Source organism: Magnolia sinica, chromosome 6 (assembly GCF_029962835.1).
Source record: "Magnolia sinica isolate HGM2019 chromosome 6, MsV1, whole genome shotgun sequence".
In the NCBI taxonomy this organism is placed as follows: domain Eukaryota; kingdom Viridiplantae; phylum Streptophyta; class Magnoliopsida; order Magnoliales; family Magnoliaceae; genus Magnolia; species Magnolia sinica.
In genome coordinates, this window is record NC_080578.1 from 9,617,931 (window position 1) to 9,624,898 (window position 6,968).

The window sequence follows — 6,968 nt, forward strand, 5'->3', positions numbered from 1 at the left end:
TCATTCAAACATTTCAATAAACACATGGGATGCATTAAAAGCAACATGTTCATATGTATGTGTAATATATGGAAAGCATTGTAACTAAGGTCATATGGCATCAATCAAGTTAGACATAAACCATTGCTGATATTGAAGGCCTTGAAAACCATAACCTAAATGTTTATAGTCCGTACCTTTCACCAGTATGCTCGTTGCAAACTCGGTTCATACAATACGTCATCGTCTATAGCACAACGGCTACCTAAATCATGAAATAGGTTAGCTATTTCACTGATTCCTCTATTGAATTCTTAAAACAAAATTAGGGCTAGGATTTCTTACCTAAATCGAAGTTGGATTTGACGGTGTAGCTAGACGTAGAGGCAATTCAACGCATGGAGTAGCAGGAAGGAACCACGGCAGCAAACTCCAAGGATCTACCTTCGATCTCCACTCCTTTCTCCCCTTTTGTCTTTTCTCTCCCCTAGGGTTTGGAGAAAATTGTATGGAATAGAAATGGGGTGGGTTTAGGCCCTTATATAGGCCCAGAACTGATCTCAATGGCCCCAGGGCCATGGTATACTTGAGTAATAACCAAAAGGAGTTTGTTTCGGGCCAACGAGGCTCATCTGGATGCCCATTTTCTGCATACGATCCAGTGAAAGTTCCTTGATAATAGATCTATGTCAGGTTAAGATTTCGGTCCGATCGAATTTACGGATCGACCGTGGAGGACCAGTTTTAGTTTAACGGTCATTGTTACTCGATCAGGGCCACAAGTACACTGACATGCGTAGGAAAATTTTCCTGATCCAAGGGTGTAGTTGGGTTGGATTCTAACGGTCTGAAACCTTATGTTTGGCCTGCAAGTGAATGGCCAAAATTACTTAAGTTTGAATCTATTTTCTAAAGATATTCGCGTTTCTCACACACTTCGCTCCGGGCTCAAGTTGTGTGTTTCGGGATACTATTTGGATTTGATTTCCGAGATGGTTGTCAAGTCCAGTAAGGTGGTCATAAGCGTATAGTTTCGCGTTACTCAGACTTTTGACGCTCGGTCTAGGTCCAATATGGAGTTTCACAATGCTCCCGAGAGCAATCGAGTTTTGGGATTGATCCTAAGTTTCTAGGTAATGTAGCGTTAGCGATTCTACTAGGTGTGCATTTAAGAATAATGTCGAGTATGCCAAAGTCATTTTTGACTTGAATCGGTTGAACAGTGGTGACCCCAACAACCAAACTAGCTGGATTAGAATAGGACCTCTAAATATTGATTTGACTATTCAGTTATCAATTGTTATAATAATTAGATAATTTGGAAGGGGAGTGTTACTCCTTTGGAATGAATTCTTTTGCCTTGAGCCAATGATTTTTCTTTTAGTAGTTGATAATGTATCGAGTTTCCAAATGAATTGATAATAGACAGGTAAAAAATTAAAACTAAAATTGATCATCGATTTTATTAATTTAAGTAGAGAAGAAAATAAATACCTAGGATTACTTGTACTAGTAAAGTGGCTTTGGAGAATACGATATAGTCGTAAAACGATCGTGGTGTGAAGTCAGTAAGATGTGATTAATGATCTACTAAATAAGGACTTGATGATCGAGATCCAAAGACGGTATAATTGTGAATATTTAACCTACTCTTAAGGTGTTCTACAACAATAACACTTGGCAGTAGCAAAGTTAAACTAAGAATTTCAGACTTAATGCAACATGGATGAATAAAAGTGGAATATTTAAATTAAATTAATGATAGACAATGTTGAGCTATAGAAAGATTAATTGTGTGTGGCGAGGCCTGAAGCTCTCAATCAAGTGTTGCTTTAATAAAATTTTGAGAGGTAGTGGCAGCGCTTAAATCTCCATGTTATGGGAGATTCCACGTACACCTCTTGCTATTTCAGTAATGCCTAATAAAGTTTATCAAAGTCTTTGTCACTGGACTTTTGCATCCGTAGATGTTGTTGTTTTTTATAGATTCTAAGCTTATGAAGATTTAGTTTAAATGGGATTTACTTTGTAGAGAGTTATTTTTAATAAAATTCTAACATTTAATGCTCTCAAATGTTCATGTTTCTAACTCTTTTTAAGTTTATCTACAATACATGTGACATGAACATCACGTAGCATCTTCTGAACTATTCAATCTGATCATGATCGGCCGGGTGTACACACCCACCACAGCATCATATTGGAAGCTCCGCAGCAACCATTGCATGCATTGTGTAAATCAGTCAAGTTCTATGGCCCACTACGTTGACCGTGTGACATTTACTCTGTTTTCCAGGTGAACCTTCTCATATTCAATTCAAAATCAGATGGATCCAAAACCTGTGTTAAGCCACACCACCGGGAAAATTGTTTGGCCGGCCTGGGTTCTTATCTAAGCTGATTTTTGGAATGTTTATTCATCCCGGCCAGCAGGCTTGGTGAACGGGTCAGATGGAATACACACACCACGGTGGGTCCCACGTACAAATCCTTTTCTTGGCATCCCCTCCCCATTATTCCCCAATTTTCAGATCAAGCTGATTTTTATCCCCATTCCCAGCATCGAACTGTGTGGATGTTACACATGCAACACAGTGGGCCCCACGGAGCTCAGCTGCTGTATATCCCCATAAGTCAAAACTAAAAACGTTCTTGTCATTCATAAAAACTTAAAAAAAAAAAATCATGGAAGAATCGGCGTTTTTGACGGATGTATCAAGAGAATTGAATCTGGTTAGATATTGAGCTGTTAGTAAAAAGGATTTGCGTTTTAGCTAATTATGGAATGAATCGTCAAATATTCATATGATTCCACAAGAATTAAAATAATAATAATAATAAAACCACGTGATTGATCTTCCTCCAAATGGAATTATTGTGATTTACGATTTAATAAAATAAACAGAAAGCAAGCATTACTTCCACTGGCATCCAACCAATCGCTTTTTGTTTGAAATGGTTAATGCTTCTGGACTGGCACAAGGCAGACGTGGATTGAGTACTACCCCCATCAGGACCAAGCTATACACAGACGGTCCTGAGATGGTCTCTGTGGGGCCACTGTGATGTACCTGTTTTATCCACACCATCTATCCATTATGACAGATCATCTTAAGATATTATGCCAAAAAGGAGGCAGATCGGAGGCTCAAGTGCATCACATCATAGGAAGTAGTGGGAATTGAACATTTACCGTTGAAAACTTCTTTGAGATCACAAATTTTGAATCAAGATAATATTTATGTTTTCCATTAATGTAGTTCTATTTGACCTTATGAACCGTTTGGATGGTAAATAAACATTACGGTCAGCCCTAGTAAGGTTTTAATAATGGGTGTTATCACCACTGCTTCCTATGGTGTGGTCTACTCGAGCCCTAGTAAATGATTTAAATTATTTGTCAAAATGGATGGATGGTACGGAAAAAACACATACATCATGGTCCATACATCCCCAACTTAATTGGCCGTCCCTAGTGAGGTACCACGGCGGAGTACCCAATCCGTACAAGGATTGTCCCTAGCTGCTTGTGTACTTGGCCGTCCGTCGTCGGTCTTCATTTCATTGGGTGGGTGTTACCCTTTACGTGGGGCTCACTTTAATGATGTTTTGTATATCAACGCTTTCCATCCGTTTCTCCAGCCCAGTTTAGGAGATGTTCCCAAAAATTAAACAGATCCAAATAAGGGGTGGACCACACTAGAAAACAGTGGTGATTGAACGTCCACCGTTAAAAATTTATTAGGGCCTACAGTAATGCCCATCCTAACTTTTCCTTTCCATCCAACCCATTTATAAGGTCAATTAGACCTGGATGAAGAGAAAATATAAAGATCAACTTGATCCAAACCTTTTTGGGCCCACAAAAGCTTTTAATGGTCATTCACCACTGTTTCCAATTGTGTGGTCCACTTGAGATTTTTATACGCTCAATTTTCATGATCAAGTCCTAATATGATATGGGAAAACAAATGGACGGCGTGGATATAAAAAATCCAATCAAGTTGGGTAAGACCGACTAAGCTGTTATAACACCTAATCCGCTCCCCATTTCATTTACTTTAACTGAAATGCTCTGGTACTCTCGTAGCACTATTAGTTATAAGTGCTCTTAGTTGCATCCGTTCACTTTAGACACTCCATTCCATACATCTAAACTGTCCACTAAGTCTACATATTTATTAGGCTATTTAGAAAGAAATCTTATTGATTCAATGATGCGATCCATCTTTAATTTGGCTTTATTTTCTAAGTCTTGACCATTTTTGAAACCATGGATGTGAAGGTTACAATTGCCCAGCAGAAGTTATCCTTTGAATCATAAATAATCCATGACATGTTCTAACAAATAGATAGATCAAATGATTGATTAGACTTACTTTTCTGTAAATTATGTGGACCGTCCATGTTTAAGACCACCAATCAAATGGTTCATATTTGGTAAATGAGTATGTTTGTGTGGTGACCTATGAAAGGTGCACTGAATCTAATTAACAACTTATATCAATGGATTGAGCTATCTAAATTGGGAGCACTATAACTTACAATGAACGTATCTACTTTGATAGAATTATCCCTACCTTGATAGAATTATCTCTTAAGAAAATGTATATTTTCGCCCATCCATCTCTACATCGGTTCAAACAAGAGCTATGGCTCATAAATTAAGAGTCGAACACACTTAAATAAAAAACAAAGTAAGTATAGTAAAAAAAGAAATTAATATATTTTTACATTATAAGATACTATTTTTACTCACTTATAAAAAAAAAAAAAAAAGTTAAAAAAGAAATTAATATATTTTTACATTATAAGATACTATTTTTATTATGATTTCTGGGTGAAGCAAATAATGTAGCAAAATTATCATTGTAGTCAAATATAAGTAATGTGATAGCATAATTATAAAAGTAAATAACATTACTCATTTAAAGTAATTTATTATTTTAATTAGAAAACCAAACAAATTCTAAATAAAATTTCCAAAATAGGTAAAGGTATTTATAAAAATTTGAAAATATGTGTTTATAAATTGACAAATTGAATTTATCCATGTAAGTTAAGGATTTAAATTATACCCACTTTCCATCCACTCTTTTTTGTGTGCAAGTAGCACGCTCCCAAGTTTAACATCCTTTTCTTCCATCTGTCTCCCTCCTCTTTAAGGTTATGTTTGGATACACAATTGAGTTGTCTAGTGAAAAGTAAGCAACTAAATTGCAATTACTTAAGGTTGTTTGGCATTAAAAATTTGGGGGATGTTTGGGTATGCCAAATCCATGTTCATCATTTGGGAGGATGGATTGGAGGGTTTTTCAAAACCAGGAGATTTCAAATATCTACTTTTGATGAGTTTTGCAATCCCTTTCCTTTGCTTGGATTACTGATCTTCTTCTCTCTGTCTCTCTCTCTCCACATTGTCAAAGGTAGAAGTGTTGCATGTATAGCATGTGTCATTAACTACCATTCTATTATACACATGGGGCACAAATGATATCCCAAAACAATCAAACGATCGGCTGCATCACTAAAATTACTTCAATAGGTTGATGTGAGTAGTCAAAACATTGTAAATGTAAATCAATGATTAAAAAAAACAAAAACATTGGTTTATTGCTTAGTTATGATCTTCCTCTTATGGCTCATCCAGAGCTTTGAATTTCATCATTTTCAGCCAAAGTATGTATTTCAATAGGTTTGTTATGAGTATTGTGTCAAACATCCCATATGCACACTAATTAAGAATATTAAAGTTAATTTAGTAATTAAATTCAAACTCCTATAAATATCCCATATAATTTAAGTTCATATCTATTTTTGGATTGCAAGAGATTTTAAATTTAAGGTGCCAAACACAATTGGAGAATTTTGAATCTATATTCCAAATCCAAGGAATTTTTAATCCAGGTATTGGGAATTCATGGTGCCCAATGAGCTTTAGTATTCTCGTACGGCTCAGTCCAACCTAGACTTGAAAGTAATGTAACTGCAGTCCATGTTATTTATTGTGTTAGCTATCGCAATTAAATTCAACTGTGGATCCAAAAGTGGCCTAAAATTCTCTACCTATTTGTATCTTCCTTTCCGTCTATCCATGCATCTTCCCCTAGTTAGAGTTAATCAAGGAGATAAGATGGTTTAAATACTATTTGACAATATTTATTTAGCTTCAGAGTTACATATGGCATGACCATATGCTCCCATGGAACTTAATCCACATTTGGATGCAAGTGAGAATCTAATTAATTAAAGTTTTGAGAGAAGAAGCTCTTCTAAATGTTAACAAAACTAGTGGAGAAGGAGAGAGGAATGGAAAATAGTGGAGATGTAAATGCCCAACGTTAAAACTTAACAAGTGCACACAATGATATTCATAGGTCATCTAATCGGAGATGAATGTAAAATAGAAATCAGCATTGTCTAATTTTGTGGTGGAGCCTACTTGAGTTTTAAATCTCTCATAACCATCCATCTTCTCATGAGACGTGGATTGAGTATATCACCTAGCTATGAGCGGTCACCATAATGTATGGGTTTTATCTTTATTGTCCATCTATTTTGACATATTATTTTAGGATATAAGCCTAAAATTAAGGTAGATTCAAGGCTTAAGTGAATTATTGTAGAGATTAAATACCTACCATTGAAAACTTTTTAAAGGCCATATAAGTTGTGGATAAAGCTGATATTTGTATTTTTCATTATTGGATGACAAATAAACTTCATGGTGGATCTTGAAAAGGTTTGAACAGTTGGTGTCATTATTATTGCTGCTTTTGTGGTGTGGTCCACTTGAGCCTTGGATCTGCCTCACTTTTGGGCTTATAACCTAGAATGAATGAAAAAAATGGATGATAGATAAAACTCATGGATCATGGTGGCCAATCAGAATCCCTTTGCCATGTTAGGGACGCGGACTGGTTACTAGTCCCGCCGTCCCTAGCCAGGAACGGATCAAAACTGATCAGGCGTCTCCAAGGCGCAGGTGG